The sequence below is a fragment of the Bombyx mandarina genome, chromosome 01 (assembly GCF_030267445.1).
Source record: "Bombyx mandarina strain Sakado chromosome 01, ASM3026744v2".
NCBI lineage: Eukaryota > Metazoa > Arthropoda > Insecta > Lepidoptera > Bombycidae > Bombyx > Bombyx mandarina.
In genome coordinates this window covers 17,137,154-17,145,797 of record NC_143208.1, presented here as the reverse complement: position 1 = coordinate 17,145,797, position 8,644 = coordinate 17,137,154, and positions in this window count along the sequence as shown.

Below are 8,644 nucleotides of genomic sequence, written 5' to 3'. Positions count from 1 at the left end.
CTATTTAAAACCATTAAACTGCAAAGGAGCCTAATAATTATATATCGAAGTCTCTGTTATCTCTGCTAAAATAATAATAGAAACATTTCAACAGAAAATGTTTATAGTATGATGAAGGTTTACCTTAGATTAGTTTAGATTAGAAAAAAATATTGAAAGATGCTTAGCCCGTGATCAAGTCTAGTGAGCGCGACCCAGTCGGAGATCAGTAAAATGAAAAGTATGTCATTTTATATAACGATTTTATTATCAACAGGCAGCAAAGGACGAACGACATATAAATTGCATTTTCGTCAAAAGTAAATCAATCATTCACCCAATTATTTGGTGTAACAAATTTCGTTTACCCTCCAGTGCAGCGGGGTCGCGCCAACCCCTATAATGCATTAATTCATCCGCTGGCATATTTGCCGCATCCGTTCCTTTGTCTCACTCCGGCCAGCGAATGGTCGAATAGGGCGCAAACCGCGAGCATTAGACTCATGAGGAAGCCATTGTCTCGTTAACGGAGCATCATCAAAATTTTTATTGGCGATCTAATATTACATTACGGAGCAGTGATGTTGCTTAAGGATAGATTTCGGTAGGCAGCGGCTTGGCTCTGCCCCTGGCATTGCTGAAGTCCATGGGCGACGGTAACCACTCATCATCAGGTGGGCCGTATGCTAGTCTACCTTCAAAGGCAATAAAAACAAAAAAAATTTTTTAGTGCCATTCCAATTGTTTTCATTGCCAATGCTATATCGCCTTCACAATTACCTCAAACCATATTATTTTGGTAGAACGTTTTGCGGCATATTCATCTGTAGTTTATTTCACAGCGTTTTGCCGCTTCGAAGAGTTCCAAGGTATGCGAAAAGGTATTTCAATGTTAGATATTCAATATCGGTGCCTCTCTGAAACGGTATGTGCGTCGATATTCTCAATGGGTACGCTCACAAAGGTCTTTGAGTTTTAATTAATTTTATATATTTTCTTTATCGAATATAGAAGTAATAAATGCGAGTTATCAACATTTTAGATTGTGTGTAGGTATTAAGGCGAATCGAATGCATTTTCTACTATTAAATTCCTCCAACTTCGGCCTCTACGTGTTTGTGGTTACTTGTGGTTTGCGTCCCTGTCAAGAATGAAGTTCGTTAATCAAAAATGAATGGGACCTCAAAAAAAATAATTAAAATTTAAAAAAGATATGTGATGTCGTGGGACACCGGATAGGAACGAAGTTCCTTATTATAAAAATATTAATTTTAAGTTCTATTCGAGTTATAAAGAAAATAAAACTGGAGGTTTCGGAACAACCAACGGTAATTCGGTAACGTGCGAACTTATTGTAGTACACTTCATTCACGGTTGTTTACATAAGAGTTAGTGTATTGCGCAAACAAACTCTCTGAGATCGTGGTCAATGAATGATAAAAAATATGTTATTTTTTGTACGTGATTACAAAATTAAGTCGTACACTGTGTGCATTGCTAATAAAAATCTTACGTTAGGGACGTTTTTTCCCGGTTAGGGTACCCCTCCATCGTCCCTTAAGGAACTTCGTTCCAAAAAAAATTTAATTTACTAATAAAATTGATAGGATTATAAGTTATGTAAAGCATGCAAAATAAAATATTGAAGTAACGTAAACGAGCAAAGCTGGTCGGAAAGTGGCTCAAATCTTGATACTCACAAAACGAAAGCGCACACTCGTATAATAAGAAGAAGACAGAGAAGAGACGAAAGAGACAGACATAAAGTTTGATGGAAAGGGCGTCAAAGCGTTTTCTTTATTTAAAGATTTCTACAATATCAGACAACCCTTGCGAGAAACCGCGTTGAGGATGTTCATTCCAACAACATCCAACAACAATAATTAATAATCAAACTCATAAAAATATTGAAGTAAATCAAAATTCTTTTCTCGAAAGGTCAAATAGCCAAAATCATTCAATAGTCAAACCAGAATAGTTAAAAACCTAACGAAAATAGATAAATTCTGGAAAATAAAATAATAAGTTTAAAAAAAGTATAGTTTTTTCGAAAATCGAATGAAGCTTTCCACTTCATTTATATTGTTTGAATTCGGAACGTCAAAGGTGTCAACGAGCGACGTCCGCTATGACGCCTTACCCCTTTTCCATTTCCAGCCGTCACGGGCGACACATCTGTTTCTTATTTCTTATAATCATTAATTTTAAATTCTTTATTTTGTCACTTATAGATAAATAAATTCAAACTAATAATACAGTCCACTCTTATTCACAACGCAACAATATTCTTTAAAATTTTATTTTAAAACAATGTTAACTGATGGCTACACGGAAGCACGACGCGGGAGGTTCTAAACGACTATGTAGAAGGTTGAAACATTTTTCGTTAAGGAACAGTTTAATAATGAAACGAACATAAAGCCAGATTATAGCACAAACAAGTGCAAAAAAAAACTCGTGAGTAAAGAAGATCTACCGAATAGAATTATGAAAGACTAGCGACCCGCCCTCGCTTCGCTTCGGAAACATTAAAACACACATGAAACAAAAATAAAAAATTAAAAAATTAAATAAAAAAGTAGCTTAAGTTCATCAGGGACAATGTCGGTTTCTAATGGAAAAAGAATTTTTCAAATCGATCCAGTAGTTTAGGAGCCTATTCGAAACAAACAAACAAACAAATCTTTCCTCTTTATAATATTAGTATAGATATTCCGCTTTTTCGCATTTAACACTTAAAAGCTTCAGGGAGAAATAGGTACAGATAGAACCTTTATTTTACAAATTCAGTGCCGACTTGTTTCAGTTTATAATATTTAATATTTAGGTTTAAATTATTTAATTTATATTACATTTATTTCATCAAACATTCGAGATTAGGCGCTGACTCTAATTCACTTGTATTATTATATATAATATAGGATTTCAACCTTACATTCAGGTCTCAAGTTGGGAATCAGGTCGATAGTGAAGATAGAATTCTTTTTGCGAAAAATTTTGTCAGCCAATTTCTGTCGAATATCGATTAATATTTGTTCAAAATAATTGTTTCGACGCACAGTGAATGGTTTTTGTTATGTGTTTGTAAAATGTAAAACCTCTATATTTCAATATTTTTTATTTATTAAAAATTTTCATGTTTGCATGCATTCAGAATTTTACTGTCCAACATGAGTTTGCAGACCACTTTTGTTTGGACGCTCTGCACCCAAACAAAGAACCTATCTGTAAGCGGAACGTTCAATAATCTTCATGAAAATACAACCCTGTGTTTACGATGGGGGAAAACGGGTCCCTTCTCATTCGAGAAACCTCTTCGAGTTTTCCAAAAAATACCTTATTTTTAATAATTTTAAGAGCTGAAATCGTGTAACCTTAAAACAGTCGGAATTTTCCGTATCACAGGCACGCATGGTGCACGGTCTTTATTGCAGGATCTTGCTCCACCCAACCGAGGGGGTAAATAAAATACCACCTGCCTTAAATACCGAAACTCCCCATATCGGTATGCAAAAATCTTGTCCAGAGGTACTGAATGTATTGAGTGGTGTTATGCGGAATATTTTCCATTTAGTATTTAGATAAGATTATAAAGAATATTTATTCGTATGTTCTATTTTTGGTATAGACATACAGAATACTGTCTAAGCGTACTGTATTTAGTTGTTGAAATCGTCGTGGCCTAAAGGATAAGGCGTCCGATACACTCGTATATAGCTATGCACCGGTGTTCGAATCCCGTTGGCGGGTGCCAGTTTTTCTGATGAAATACGTACCTAAGAAATGTTCACGATTGACTTCCACGGTGAAGGAATAACATCGTGTAATAAAAATCAAACTTGCAAAATTGTAATTTGCGTAATAACTTGTGGTAGGATCTTTTATGAATCCGCACGGGTAAGTACCTATCACCACCCCGCCTATTTCTGCCATGAACTAGTAATGCGTTTTGGTTTAAAGGTTTGGTGGGGCAGCCGTTGTAACTGTACTGAGACCTTAGAACTCATATCTCAAGGTAGGTGGTGGCATTTACGTTTTAGATGTCTATGGGCTCCAGTAATCACTTAACACCAAGTGGGCTGTGAGCTCGTCCACCAATCTAAGCAATAAAAAATAAATAAATAAAGTTGAATGCTTCGGAGAAAACTAAGACAAGTGATTTGTTAAATAGGTAATTTGAGTGCAGTAATATTTAACGCTAGTACTTAATATTTGGCCAAGAGGCAAACGCCATCAACTTCAACAACGCCATCAAATTTCATAACATTGTTAAATTAACTAGAGTCGCGACTTGAATTTTCATAAAAGCAGGAGATGTTCTATTTAATGTTGCGCAAAAGTTATCAAGGGAAAGATATAGCATTAATTAATAGATGCAGTTGGACGTTTAACAAATATTATGAGCAGATAATAGTACACTACTTTTCACTACGATTCTGATGTGATGTTTTTAGAGAGAAATCAACACAAACTAAGCATTTTATTAGGAGAAATCGTAAAAACGACAGCGGGAAGCAAAAGAAAGCAAATAATCGAAAAATAATACAAAACATAACCCTCCTTTCACTTTTCAGTCGTCTAGTAAAAATATATTGTCCCTTCGAGGATTTAAAGCTTAAAATTTAATTTATAGTTACTTTGATAACATTAAAACAAATATAGTAGTTGTTATCGTTACAAAAAACAGTTAAATATTCTACAAAATAAATACAGAGAATCTAACGCTACTTGATGCTGATACTTAACCCACAGACACAGCCCACTGAGTTTCTCACCGGATCTTTTCAGTGGGTCGCGTTTCCGATCCGGTGGTAGATTCTGCGAAGCACTACTCTTGCCAGGGCCAGTACTAGCAACAATCCGGCTTGAGCCCCGTGAGCTCACCTACACGTTAGGGTGAAGCTGAAATAGCCTCTCAAGGCTATCAGCATAAGCAGGAAAAAAAAAAAAGATGCAGATACTTGATGCACGGATCTTGATTTTCGAATATTCCGCGACAATCTAAAGTAGTTCGCGAAGCCTTATCCTTGGGTTCAAGCTTAACGTAAGCAATAAAAACAAGTTTTGTATAACCAAACACAATTATAATCGTATTACTCGGGTTCAGTTGACGTTGAGTGTATTTTCTTTAAAAATTCAAGTTCTCATTCGACAGTGTTACCAGAGTCTCCGTACAATTTATTCTGACTTCGGTTTTTTTTCTTGATTTTGGAATATTATTGTATTTTTTTCATTTTAATGTTGAAATGTTACGAGTTTTTCTATACATTAAAACAACTACATAGTTTTTCTTTGTGATAGCGAGATTTTTATTAGATATTAATGCGTATTATATTTATCGGTATCAAGAAGACAAAAAATGTACTATTATGACTGAGTAAAATCCACTACTACTGAAGTTAATTATAATGTTGAATCAAAGACCGAAGATCAAATTCATTTACTTTATTCTCGTTTTAGTTGAATTCATTTGACTATAAAATTGTATTTCATAAATTATCTAGTAAATTTGATAATTCAGGATTTGTTACGCGGCGCATGGCACAGGAGTCATGGTCTAACAGCCCGTCCCTGGAATAGCCACGAGTCTAAACAGAATAAGCCCTTCAAATAGACTCCTCGAGCATGCTCATCCATCCGGGCGTATCTGTAAAGGCTTTTGGACAAACAGCAGCCATAACCAATAAAAAAAATTAGTGTCACTCTGAATATGACATGACCTTATTCAAACGAGTGGAAAGTACTTAACGGTAGACAGCGGTTTGGCTTTGCCCCTGGCATTGCTGAAGTCCATGGACGACAGTAACCACTCACCGCTAAATAGGCCGAATGTTCGTCTGTCTACAAGGTCAATAAAAAAAGAGTAAGACCATTTCGGTTTATTTGATCAATGTATAATTTTCGTAATAAAAGACTCTAGGGCATATTGTGAGCACGTAAGTGTAGGTGCCCACAATTTCGTTAACATAAAACAATTTTAACAGAATTTTATCAGAAATTCATTCACGTTAAAAGTTAAGCAAAAATTCGCAGTGATAAAACTAAAGCAACATTATATAATATTAACATAAGATTTGCATGATGAAATAAATATTACAAAATCATGAAAGTTCCCGTATAACATACGTTTAGAATCTGGTAACCCGTTTTAACTCGTCAGTTCTCGGTTGGCCATCCGTGATCATTGCACCGAACAGCTTAAAGTGGTGGAGAGACCCGTACAATGGAGCAAAAAACGCACGCAGTGCTATTCACTGCGTTTGAGCAATGAAAACACAATCTAATTTCTGTGAATGTGCACGGATTGATAATGATTGGATACGGTATGTTTTATTGAGATGAAGACTTGTGAATGTATTTGTTAAAAACATGATTAATGGAAACCGATTATTTTGCAATTAGACTTGAAGTGAAATAGAGATATTAACGATTTAAATTCTTTGATACGTAAGAAATTTAATAACTAGTCAGGTCATAAGTATTGTCACACAGTAAAAACTTTTCTTTTAGAATGCTGGCCACAAAAAAGTTTATAGAATTCGAATTTCGAATTGTTCATGAAAATAAAAATGTATACTTTTAGAATTTTACTCATTTTTAAATATGCAGTGGACGCTTAAAGAAGACCGTGTTGCAGTTATTGCGTTGCATCGTTGCGGTTACGCGCCAATTCAAATTTTTAACATACTGAAAAATTTGAATATAACCAAAAGATTCGTTTATCGTACCATCAAACGATACAATGAAGACTCTAGTGTAGATGACAGGTCAAGAAGTGGTCGCCCTCGGTCTGTTAGGACTCCAGCAGTGATAAAAGCTGTGAAGGCGCGAATTCAAAGAAATCCCAAACGTAAGCAGAAACTGTTGGCCCTTCAGATGGGGTTAAGCAGAACCACGGTGAAAAGGGTGTTAAATGAAGACTTAGGGCTTCGGGCATATCGAAGAAAAACAGGACATCGTTTGAATGCTCGTCTAATGGACCTGAGACTGAAGAGATGCCGCGCTTTGTTGAAGCGGTACGCGGGAAAAAAATATCGGGAAATTCTTTTTTCGGACGAAAAATTTTTTACCGTAGAAGAGAGCTACAACAAACAAAATGATAAGGTGTACGCACACAGTAGTGAAGAAGCGAGCAACCGTATTCCGCGTGTCCAACGAGGTCATTTTCCATGCTCGCTCATGGTATGGTTGGGAGTTTCTTATTGGGGCTTAACAGAGGTACATTTTTGTGAGAAAGGTGTAAAAACGAATGCAGTTGTGTATCAAAATACAGTCCTGACGAACCTTGTGGAACCTGTTTCTCATACCATGTTCAATAACAGGCACTGGGTATTCCAACAAGATTCGGCGCCAGCTCATAGAGCGAAGAGCACACAAGACTGGCTGGCGGCGCGTGAAATCGACTTCATCCGGCACGAAGACTGGCCCTCCTCCAGTCCAGATTTGAATCCGTTAGATTACAAGATATGGCAACACTTGGAAGAAAAGGCGTGCTCAAAGCCTCATCCCAATTTGGAGTCACTCAAGACATCCTTGATTAAGGCAGCCGCCGATATTGACATGGACCTCGTTCGTGCTGCGATAGACGACTGGCCGCGCAGATTGAAGGCCTGTATTCAAATTCACGGAGGTAATTTTGAATAAACTTTAGTGTCATAAGAATCTCTGTTTTGTTAAGTTCATTTTGGTATATGAATGGTTACATAATGAATAAACTTGTTTCAATTATTTTACATTAAACATGTGACAGAATTTATGACCTGACTAGGTATATGCATACATAAATACACAAAAATCCAAAAATTTATTTTCGTCTTCTTTCTTTAAAAGTATTGCCTATAGTAGCATTGAAAACCTTTGAAAATAAATATTTAAACAAAGACAGCTATTTAACAACGAATAATTCACATTACGATTTCCACAATTCACTTGATACATACATTCATCTGACATTTGTATAAAACATATTATTTTCAAATTCCGAAGTTAATGCCACATCCAGAACTGCTCAAAAATTTTCTCGCTTCTATGTTGTTTACATGGCGGATGGCGCAAGTACGGGTTCAATGGGAGAATTGGCCCACTTGAAGCACAATAGTCTATCCAGTGCCCCTGCGGTATCTCCTCTGCCGCCGGAGCAATAACACGTTTTATTCGTTTTGCTGATGATGGAACACGGATTTTGGCCTTGATAAACACGATGAAAAGACTCATTGTGTTTTCGAGTGCAACTTGGAACTGTTCGAATTCAAAGAGTGGCTGATGCGCTCGCTACGATTTTATTTTTTCCTTTTCGTTCTTAGAGCTAGTGAAAAGGCCTGTTTTGTATACCTTCATATTTTTATAACTGGCTAGACGATATAACAAAGTTAATACTCACTGTACGACATTAGTCTCAATTTCAATATATCTCTTATGATTCAGATCAGAAAGCACGAATTTATTGTGACACAAATAGGTAGTAGGACAGTGGTATTATTCTAAGGTGGTTGTTAAAAATACAGGGAGTAGAGTTCATCCATACTACCGGGAGCCACTGCATTCATCCACAATGCGTTTCCAGATATCTTTTTTGCCACGTACCATCCAGCTTTGGAATGAGCTCCCCTCCACGGTTTTTCCCGAGCGCTATGACTAGTCCTTCTTCAAACGAGGCTTGTGAGAG